Genomic DNA, 12,269 nt, shown 5'->3' with positions numbered 1-12,269 from the left:
ATTTTAGTTTATTTATGCACTATTAAAGCTCCACCATCTTGAGACAGTAGCCATGTGTGTGAGTTGTGTTTTTATGAATGTGTGTGGAATATGTGTGTGTGTGTGTGTGTGTGTGTGTGTGTGTGTGTGTGTGTTCTACTACATATGCAGTACTTTGTCCGAAAGCTATAACATTTTAGCAGTGTTTGTGATTGTGCTAACTTCTCTATGAGGTGAGTAGCAATCTGTCCCTTCTGTGTTGTTGTTCTCGCATGGATTTTACATTGCTTGATTTATCATCAATAATTGTAACATATTCCTCTTAAAGCTGTGCCATGTTAAAAATTAGATATGTACAAAACTTGTTTGGAAACCACTCAAAATTTTACACTGGCCAAACGGGAAGAACTTTTAGCATATATTTTGAAGGATACACCACAATTTGTCCCTGTCTACCTTTGAAGCACATCTGAAGGAGTCAAAACGCAAAGCTCTTGGCATCAGTGACTTAATGGAGGTTCTGTACAAGACATAAAAAGCGCTATTTGGAATGTATACAAAGAAGTGGAAATGTATAACTGTCTCGGAGGCCAATACAATAGTATTTTAAAAGAACAGAACTACTTAGGAAATGAGAAACTGCTCAACAATTTTTTACCAGTTCTATGATGAAGCTTTCTTAAAGTAGTAAAGGAGTTTTGCTATTTGGGGAGCAAAATAACTGATGATGGTGGAAGTAGAGAGGATATCAAATGTAGACTGGCAATGGCAAGGAAAGCGTTTCTGAAGAAGAGAAATTTGTTAACATCGAGTATAGATTTAAGTGTCGGGAAGTCATTTCTGAAAGTATTTGTATGGAGTGTAACCATGTATGGAAGTGAAACATGGACGATAAATAGTTTGGACAAGAAGAGAATAGAAGCTTTCGAAATGTGGTGCTACAGAAGAATGCTGAAGATTAGATGGGTAGATCACATAACTAATGAGGAAGTATTGAATAGGATTGGGGAGAAGAGAAGTTTGTGGCACAACTTGACCAGAAGAAGGGATCGGTTGGTAGGACATGTTCTGAGACATCAAGGGATCACCAATGTAGTATTGGAGGGCAGCGTGGAAGGTAAAAATCGTAGAGGAAGACCAAGAGATGAATACACTAAGCAGATTCAGAAGGATGTAGGTTGCAGTAGGTACTGGGAGATGAAAAATCTTGCACAGGATATAGGAGCATGGAGAGCTGCATCAAACCAGTCTTAGGACTGAAGACCACAACAACAACAACAATGATGAAGCTTTGCACTGTCTCAAAGCTCGCCCTACCATCACAGTGACTCGAGACAGACACAGACATGAAACAGGTGATTATATCAAGACACTTCTTTCCTAAGATATTATGGTTTTAATATGTACATGTAATATCTTACAATATGTTTTATTATGTTTTTGTAATTTGTAGACTACACTCTGCTATAGTTTCAACATCATTAAATTTACTGCACTGCTCCTCCTCCTGTGTGCATACTACTCGATAAAAATTGAATACGTACGATTCATATGTAACATCTTTGTAAATATTCGGTGTACCTTTTGCATAAGGTCCGAACATGACTGCCACCGAACGTGTTTGCACGAACTGTCGTTCGTTTGAAACCGTATCTCAAGTACAATTTTGTTGTATCGTCATTCTGTTTGAGTAATGCAGTACTGTATCGTTGGTGTCGAAATATGTTTATCAAACATTTGATACAAAAGGCCAGTTTGACAATATTTGTTGTCACAGAGTTGTGATGCTCCAACAACCAACAAATGTATGCTGATGAGCTAGAACTTTATATGGGCACATCAGCCGACCTTAGGAACGTGGTACAGCAGCAATCCTGTGTGGCAGGGGTTGAGCAGGTCCCTTGTGCATTTTCAGAGCTACGTACCACAGCACCAGATGCATACGCACAGGTCACACAGTTCTCGTAAACTGTGGGCCAGTGGTTTCTGGATGCAAACCTGGTGCCTGGTAACGTCCCAGAGGTGTGTTTCGTTGGGGCTCAGATAGGGCCGATGGAACGGCCGAGGCATCCACTCCAGTTCACTGTCATGCTCCTCAATCCACCGTAGGGTCAATCCATATGAAGTGGTCCAGCGATGGTTGCTTGACCATTTTTAAATATTTCAATTTTTTATATGTGATTGTCTGTATTTGAGAAGTTCAAAACAGTTTAAAAAAAAAAATTATCTTGCACCTTTATTGGAGGGTGGCCGTTTTTATTTGTAGGCGCGCAACGATTTTTCAGTCTGGAGACATTAGCGAAAATTTGAATATCTCTGCACTGGCTTAAGTTACAACATTGCAATTGACATGATTGTTTTTAGAAAAGTGTCCTCTACAACATTGTCTATTACACATACTACCCTAAATTCAAAAGTAACCAGTGAAAATGACCTCCAAAGTTTGGTATCCAAATTTTCAAAAATCCAATTTTTAGGCTAAAAAATAACAAACAAGGAGTGAGTATGAGTGTGTATTTTTTTTTCCTATCGTTAAATATCATACACTACTAGCCTCATATAGAGCCAGAACACTTACAAATGTTTCCTTCATATTTTATAAATTTTTGAAATTTGAAAATTTTCATTTTTTGTGAAGTTTGGGGTTAGTTATCTCAGGTGGGACTGAATATAAAAAAATGATTTTTGCACAGTTTGTACACCTATACGATAGCAACGTACCGTAAAAATTTCAACGTTGATATCTGACTGTGAACAAAGACATGAATTTCTGAAAATGAGGAAATAATTCACATTACTCAACAGCTGATCTTGTGGCTGTTTGCTATTTAAATGGTTTATTGTTTCATTGTAATAAAATTGAATTGTGACACATATTTAATTAACACTATCACCCAATACTCATTTAGTTTATTTATTTTTAATAATGCAATATTAAACAATAGGAGCTTTCGCGTTTGTTCTACGGTAATAAAAATGCCCATTTATGTTTAGGTTTATCGTCAGTAAAGAAGTACATTATTGGTGGGTGTGACATTGTTGTAGTCAGTCTGTTTCTGAAACCTCTGTTAGAGTGGATGTACATACATCATGGAGAGTGTAGAATGTGTTATGTGCTTTGTTCTGTGTGTAATTTGTAATTAATTTTGAGAGATTTACAGGTATGCAATAACATGGCTGAACAGTGCTCTGTTGGACAGATAGCAAGTGAAGTGTGTCACAAAACAGTTTACTGTTGTTTCAAAAAGCTTGAAAAATGTCAATGACTTTGATGAAGTTAGACAAACTTTTTTTAAATTCCAAGTAAGTTCTTCTCTAACATTTGTGTGTGAGTATCAGGAGAAGAAAAATATTCTGAAGTACAACCACATTTTTGGAAGAAAGTGCTGTGATCCACTTAATGTTCATTATAAGCCTATTACTAAAGGTGTGAGGGAAATAAAACTTGAACATTTGTCCTTGTTATGTGAGAGTGAAACAGCTTCCCATGTGAAACATAATGTGATTCCTGGGAATTCTCTGTGCCCAAATTGTTACTCAAAAATGTTTGTTGTGAATCCAGAACCAGAATCATGCAACCTTGTTAATGACATTTATATTCCTAATGAGAAAGCTGTTAGCATATTGGATTTTGCTTGTCCTAAGTTAGACATATCTCCTGCTTCGAAAAGAATAAAATTAAGTAGCCGAAAAAGAAAAACAGCTATTGAAAATAAGGTGCAACAAATTTCAGACAAAATTAGAAAAGACTTGGAATCATGCTTTAATAATACAGATATCAACATTATTTCTAAAGAAGAAGAAAACATACCCTCAGCATCATCTGACACTGGATATTTGAGCTTAATAGAGAAATTAAAAATTAAATGTTCAGTGACATCTAAAGAGGAAAAAGTTAAAATTTTAAGATTGCTCCCTGACTCACGGCCAAGAGAAAAAATAGTTCATGAATTCAACATTTCTCATCGTTTGGTTAAACTAACCCAAAAATTAGTGAAATAACAAGCATTTTTCCAGTTTTAGGAGAGAAGAAAGGAGTAGGTATAAGTGAAGAAACTATTAAAAAGATCCAGCAGTTTTTTGAAGATGATGAAAACAGTTGAATGTACCCAGGTTGCAAAGATAGCAAAAGAGTTGTTAAAAATGGAGTTAAAGTAACAAAGCAGAAATGACTAGTGCTGTCAAATTTAAATGAACTTTATGTAGCTTTCAAAAATTCTCATCCTGAATGCAAAATTGAAAGGTCATAATTTTGTGACCTCCGCCCTAAGTGGTGTATTTTGGCTGGGTCCTCAGGGACACACTCCATATGTGTTTCTTTATATCATCAAAATGTCAAACTGGTGATTGCAGGTGCAAACCTCAGTGATTTTAACTACAAAGAGTTACTAAATTTAATGGTCTGTGATACAAACAGTTATGATTGCATGACGAGTTTGTGTAATAAATGCCCTGGTAAGGAAACCGTTATTGAATTGTTTCACGAATATGATGAGGAAATGCCAGACAGTATTACCTTCAAGCAATGGGTCACAACTGTCCGGGCAGAAATGATAACAGTGGTTAAATCTCAGGAAGAGTACTTGTAACTGCTTGGAGCACAAAACTTTGGTTGTACATGTGTTCCAAAAGTATGTAATAAATTACATAAAAGAAAGTTTTCCCAAGGTTGAGAAGCTGCTATACTTTGCAGATGGAAGTGGTAGTCAGTATAAGAACAAAAAGAATTTTTCAAATCTGTGCAACCACAAAGTATACTTTGGGTTGGAGGCTGAATGTCACTTTCTTGCATCTTGCCATGGTAAAAATGCATGTGATGAAGTAAGTAAAGGCAGCCTACAAATACCAACCACAGACCAAATTCTCACAATACAGGACATGTATGTCTTTTGCTAGGATAATAGTAAAGGCATTCCTGTTTTCTGATCAAGAACTGGTTCTGCAAATGAAAACAACACTTCAAACGAGGTTTGAAAACTGTATAGCAATAAAAGGAACAAGGCATTTCCACAAATTCCTAGGCATTGCAGAAAACTTAGTTCAATGCAATGTAACATCAGAAACTGAAATTTATGAGGATCATTGTCTCGATAAAATTTAATCTCTGTCCTTAATGTTGAATGACATAGTGGCATGTGTATATGATGGACAGTGGTGGCTTGCGGAGGTTGAAAGAATAAGTTTGGAAAACAATGATGTTTTGTGCATTGTTACCACCATGATGGCCCAAGAACATCATTCAAGAAATCTACTAGTGACAAAGTTTGGATACCAATGAAAAATGTTTTAAGGAAACTTTCGGTGCTTGAACTTCCACAGCAACTGGGAGGTCTTATTCTATATCACAGAAGCTGTCTGAAGAAATAAGTGTTCTTAACATTCACCACTAGGTTTAGGAACTGTTGCATCTCGAAGGATGGTAACACTTTGAGGGGCACTAAAATTTACTCTAGTGGGGCAAGAAAAATTATTTGCGAATTTCATATTTATTTTACTTGTAACTCATTTGTTTTATTGTTTTGACATGTTTTATACATTGAGTTTGTAAAAATTCACTTAAACAACAACAGAATATTAACATTAAATGTGGTCACTACAGGTAACCACCACCCCATTACAGTATACAAATTCGATATTTGAAATAACTAGTTTTTAATTTTCGTGGTATCTCTTGAAACAGTTCTTGCCTGATCGCAGACACAAAGATACTTTGCACACTGAACACATCCACACTGTTCGCACTGGATTTTTCTTTGAATTGCAAACTGCGCATCTTCTAGATGATGAGTGAATTGGTTGATGTTTACTGCTGTCATGCCGAATACTTTCGTCTATGTATGGTTTGTGTGATTTGATCTGGGTTGCTATACTACTATGGGATACACAAGCAAAATTAGCTGCCACTGAAACTATTTTTGGAGCCAACAAGATTTTGTACACCTCTCGATGGAAGTCTTTATTGGAGAACTGCTCCATTTCGATTTCTTTGTGCGTAATGAACATGTTTGTCACACTGCAGTCTAAAAAGTGAAAAAACAATCTCATCCACCATTTCTTGCTTTTTTTCTGTCAATAGCATAGTCTGACTTTAGTCGATCAAAATTATCCACATAGTTCATACTGGAATTACAGTCTTTCAATTCAGTTGGACAAGCGATATTGGTTATTGTTCAATCTTTCATTTTTCGAGTTACTGTGGACACATCTGATGGTGAATGGCATGTTGAAATCAAGTTGACTGCCCTGTTATTTTTCCATCTATAGGTTACTATGCCATGATTGCCTATTTTGTAATCGAATTCCCCTTTTTCCAGTTTCTTTTCCTCCTTGAGTTTTGGCATGTTTTTCCTTTTGGGATTTATTGTTCCACAAGTGTACACACCATTGGATTTTGGATCCTTGAACAGATCATATGATGTAAAATAATTGTCCATGAAAATAATATGATTCTTCCCATGAAGATCACTGGTTAAATTTAGAACAACTTTCGATCCTAGCCCCACTACTGGAGAATGTGAAGCTTTTCCTGTATAAACATCAAATTTAAGGTTGTATGACGACTGATCACATAACATCCACACTTTGAACCCTCTTTTTATAGATTTGTCCCTCATGTATTGTTTGAGAGATGATCTGCCTTTGAATTTAACCATTGCTTCATCAATAGCAAGTTTTTGATGTGGTTTATAGCAATCCTGGAATTTCCTGTTCAAATGGTCTATAAATGGATATAGTTCGTACAGTTTATCATAATTTTGACTATTTCCGTCGGAGCGACCGAATTATCATTGAGGTGCAAGTTACTCAGTAGCCAGCTAAATCGTTTTATTGGCCACAGCTTTGATATGTAACTTTCACCAAGATCTGGATCAGTGCTCCAGTAATCTCTGTAGCTAGGCTTTTTAGTGATACCCATATAAAGATTTATTCCAATAAAAGTCTAAATTTCAACTTCATTGGTGGGCACGAAATTTTTGCCTTTCTGTGCAGCATACAAATTAGTTTGGAACACTATGTGTGTTATTAGTGTTTCATCGAAAAATTCACAAAAAAGGCAGTTGGCTTTAGGTTCACTTTTTTCTTTATTTCTGCGATCACACCACCTTCTCCAATAAATAATGGCACTTGGTCATCACTTGTTTCTTGGCTCCAGTTTACCGTGACTGTTGATGGAACAGTAGATGGCAAAATATTATTTTCATTGACGTCATCAATTTCACTGTCATCCCAGAATCACTACTGCTCTACACACGACTACACACAAGACTAGAACTTGTACAACGTGTCGTGAATGTGGGGTCATTTTCATCACTGTCAACACTGCTGTCACTAGAAGGTATTTCTTCAAATAAAATTTGGTGAGATTCATCCTCGGTTATTCCTTTTCGACTAGATGTATTCGTTGGAGACAAAGAAAATATACTGGGTGGAGCAGAAGGGCAGTGGTTAGCAGCACTAACCACACAGAAATTTGTCTATTACTGCACGCCACTTCCAAGAACAGTGAAGAAGTATCAACTATTGTTCTGAACACACGGCAAAAATTCGCGCAGAAGACCTGCACTGCCATCTAACGGCATTTTAGGCAACAATTAGGTGGTTGGCAGAGAGACTACTGGCCCCTGAGCAGTAAAGGGAGAAAATATTATGTGGTTAGCCACAGTGACCACTGCCCATTGAAACCGCCTACGTCTGTGGTTAGTTACAGTTTTGCCTGCCCTTCAAAAATTCCACTTTTTTTATGTAATTTAGTACCTTACTTCAATACTAATTGATTATATCCTGCCAATATCACACAAGAATAGGCAACAGCCATAAGATCAGTTGTAGAGTAATGTGAATTATCTCCTCATTTTCAAAAATTCATATCTTTGTTCACAGTCAGATATCAATGTTGAAATTTTTACAATATGTTGCTATCATATAGGTGTACAAACTGTGCAAAAGTAATATTTTTTATTCAGTCCCACCTGAGATAACTAACCCCAAACTTAACAAAAAATGAAACTTTTCAAATTTCAAAAATTCATAAAAAAATTAAGGAAAAATTTGTAAGTGTTCTTGCTCTATATGAGGCTGGTAGTGTATGATATCCAATTATAGGAAAAAAATAGACTCTCATAAATCACTCCTTGTTTGTTATTTTTGGGCCTAAAAAGTAGATTTTTGCAAATTTGGATACCAAATTTTGGAGGTCATTTTGACTGGTTGTTTTTGAATTTAGGGTATTTTGTTTAATAGACAATGTTGTAGAGGACACTTTTCTAAAAACAATCATGTCAATTGCTATGTTGGAACTTAACCCAGTGCAGAGATATTACTATTTTTGCTAACATCTCTCAACTTACATACAAACGAAAATGGCCGCCATTCAGTAAAGGTGAAAGTTAAAATTTGTAAAAAAAAACTGTTTTGAACTTCTCAAGTATAGGGTAATTGCATACCAAAAAAAAATTAAAATATTTAAAAATGGTCAAGCAACCAACTTATTTTTTATTGGACCACTTCATTTGGATTGACCCTCTAGCATGATACTGCTACAGATAGTTGTCCTCATTGGAAAGTGCCACTGCTGTCGGGAATACTGCGAGCTTTGAGGGGTGTGGGTGTTCGGCAGTGGTGTTCACGTACTTCATTGTACTGTTGTGATGCCTTCGGCTTCTGCCACAGGGGCTGTGGAGGCTCGGGTGAATATCTGACGTAGCGTAATATGACCACCTGTGGCCCACGTCTGTGGTGTGGTGCATGTTCTGAGCAGACATTCACCTCGGTGATGGTGGAAGTGAATGTAATTGTCGATGTGGAGTAACAAGAAGCCGTTTAAAATGTTTCCATTGAAACACAGTCCAATCATAATTTATCCAGTGCCCTCTAAGGGCGTATAAGCCCTGGGACAACTGGGAAACCCAGAAATGTTTTCATTGGAGAGACAACTGGGAAAACCCTGGTAATTGTTTTAGAATTCTGGGAATTTTTCATTGTTTTAATTTTCAGTTAAATTTTCCTACTTTTGACTGATAAGAGCTGATAACCTAACAAAAAATATTGCTTTAGCCTGTTACTGCAGAATAATACTGCAGGAATAAAACATAAACGAGAGAAAAACACCAAAATAATGTTTAAATTCCAAAGAAAATCTGCCATTTACAACAACAAAACATAGTGTGCAGACAAATCTCTGCCGACAAAGACCGTGTAATACTTCCTAACGACAAACTGAGTGTGACATCGCAGCTTTTAAAATTAGATTGTTTTGAGCAGTGGCTGGCAGGTTGAAACTTAAATGGCATACGAGCAGAGCCTTCTCTTGCTTCTGGCTACTTAAAGTGTGGCTATTAGCTGTATGAGCACTAGCAACAAGCAGCCAGAAGCAACCCAGAAAATTTTTTCTGGTGCATCCAAGTTGCCAGATATGTGCATGCGCAGAGCAGTCTGAATTGTAGTGGGGCAGTGGTGGTCGCCACATGACCTGTGTTCCGTTTCATGATTTTGCTCCTTTCTCTTCATTTACAGCTGTCTCGTCAAATGAAAACAACATGGATTTTTGTGACTGGGAGCTATCAAGTGAATTAAAATCATTCACATAATTATGGAAGACCAAAATATTTTATTAGTTGTGGTTTTCTGATTATTTAATTCTACGTTAGTGGCAATCTGCCCTTAATCACATTATGGAGGCAGTCAATTTATTTGAAATGAAATGTTGCATTCCACATTATTGGCTAGTTGATAATGTTCATTGAATTTAAAGTCCACATTTTCGTCTTCTGGCACATATGGCATTATGCTATAAGAAAGAACCAAACACGAGGTGAAACACCACTGGGTACACGAGGAAAATTGACATCCTGAAAATCACACTGAAAAGCATAGTACCAAGTAGGGGCCTACTTCATTGTGAATCTTGGCATATGACTGTGCACTTAGTGCTATTTCTTAATTTGTGTTGTTACTTCTTGAATTTACAGAAACTGTTCTTTGGTAGATTATAGACTGGCAGCACACTGTGCTTTATCACTATAACTCATTGCTTTTATTTACCATGGAGCAGAATATAAACTGCCTATTATACAGTTTCTTGGCTTCACAAACAATCTTGTTAATTGTTTACAGAGTGTGAAAAATCCATGAAAAACTTATTGTCCTTAGTTCTGATATATACAGACAACTAGCTTTTTGTAAGAAATTTGTATTCCTTCTTGTTAGCTTTTCCCAGTGTTGTGTTGCTGTAAACCTGATTGAAAATGCTACGTAACAGTATTGCAGAGTTCGAATAAAAAAAAAGAAATCACGACATAGCAAAATAGTAGGGTACCTCATAATGAATATTGTGACAAGGACTGCTTTTTTATTTTGCCTTTCTTATGTGGACAGGATATGATAAAAAAAAAATTGTCATATGAAGAATATCTCCGTGTGTCCCCTCCAAACACCATTCCACAGTGCAGCATGTGGTCACATATGCCCCGCTACACACAAAATTCCAAACAGAAATGCAACAGGAGGAATATAAGAAGAGCAAACACGAAGCATGGGCTGCACATGCACAGTAATGCCTGCTTTCTGGTGCTCTCTGATCAGTGGCCAAAAGAATCTGTTTCTATCGGAGTGCGGGAAAATATTGTGAATGGTCGTTTAAGAAGCATTACTTTCAAAGTAAATTCTCTTTTACGGAAAATGAATAATGTTATGTGTGAGAATTTCTTAAATTGCAGAGTGTTTGACTCTCATTGAAAACTCACTTTGAAGACCAGCCACTTAGAAAAATTTCAGGCCCCGAAGACCAGCCATTTATGTGAGTATTTAAAATTTTACTGTCACAATCGTGTTTGATATATCTTAAACAGTAACATGTGCAAAGAAGACCAATCTTACGTGTGAAAGCTTAGCTTTTCATGTAGCTATACTATATGTATATTAATTGAACCCATTAACTGTTGCTATTTGTGCATTTGCACCACTTAACAGTGGTGTTGCTATTGGCTGATTACACAACATATCCTATGCTGAATATCTGCTGTTATTGGCGGGTGAAGTCATGTGAGATGATATATGACTGACTGGCAAAGTGCATTGTGATCTCAATTTTAATGCTATGTTTGGTGGAATTTGTTTTATACTTCATAGTACAAAAATACGCAGTGTACATAGTGTTGCACATCAAAGATATCTCCAATAGGCATTGTTTTTTGCTGAGTTTCATTTCCTAAAGCGCTGGGAAGCTCTAAACTGATGTATAAAATCTTTTCCATTCAAAGGATTGATGAGTTTTACAGTTCCAAGGGAAAGTATACTGTCACCTAACATGGAAAAAGTGTATTTTCACCCAGTAAAAAGCATATTTTTAACCGGGAAATATGGGAAAAATCAGGTAATTTATTTTCTCCTTGCCTACATATACACTGCAGTCAGAAATGTCACTGTCATCAGATCGATGAGGGAATGTGGTCGTCTATTACAGAGTCCCATATTCCACGGTGTCCACTGATTGGTGTGCTCCGAACCGTTTTTACCTTCACCAGTATTATACTCTGTCATCAAATTTGCCACAGATCACCATCTATCCTGCTGTGATGAGGTGTTGGCATCCGATGTCTTGTTGCCTACTTGTGGCTTCGCTGTCCTTTCCGCAGATGCTCATTACTGTAGTATGCAAACAGCTGAGCGGCTGGTTGCCATGCCACATTGTTCACTACAGTGATTCCCAATTCATGTCTGCTTCATCTTTTTGTGTCAAATGACTGCAATGATACCGGCTGGCATTCAGTCTTGTGGTGGGCAGTTGTCATAATGTTTTGGCTCAACTGTATACATACTAGTTTATTGCATATAACTTTATCAGTGTTCTGTTTATTCTCTGCTTTTAGCTTTAATAGTATCTATAAACAGTGTTCCGAAGATTTAACATTTTTTTTTGTAAGGTATCGTTAACAAGGTACGTGAAAATGACCCATGTTCAAAATTGTGCAATAGCACATAAATAAACAGAAATAGATGGAAAATTAACTCTTTCTTATACTGATTGGAGGGGGGGGGGGGGGGGGGTGGAGCAAATCAGAAACACATGTATTCGGCAGTTAAAAATAATGATATTCCGACAGTAATGAGTAGTGTGGATTTTTATGTAATGTCAACATGCAAAATGTGTACCTATGTATGTAATGAAAACATTTGAAATGTGTAAGAGAATATATAATATCACAAAAATATGTTAAAGATTTAATATAAAATAATAATTTCAAATCAAATCAACTTTTGTATAGCCAACTGTGTTATCTTAATATGCACTT

General features: G+C 36.5%; 1 protein-coding gene across 1 annotated transcript in view; it reads left to right on the top strand.

Moving 5' to 3' along the window:
- LOC124619796 (testis-expressed protein 10 homolog) overlaps positions 1-12,269 on the top strand; it is a 157,958-nt gene that overhangs the window by 65,481 nt on the left and 80,208 nt on the right. The gene's annotated exons all lie outside the window — the stretch shown is intronic.

Source organism: Schistocerca americana, chromosome 6, assembly GCF_021461395.2.
Source record: "Schistocerca americana isolate TAMUIC-IGC-003095 chromosome 6, iqSchAmer2.1, whole genome shotgun sequence".
NCBI classification, from domain to species: Eukaryota; Metazoa; Arthropoda; class Insecta; order Orthoptera; family Acrididae; genus Schistocerca; species Schistocerca americana.
Note: the sequence above shows the minus strand (reverse complement) of the source record. Positions and strands in the feature narration are given on the sequence as shown.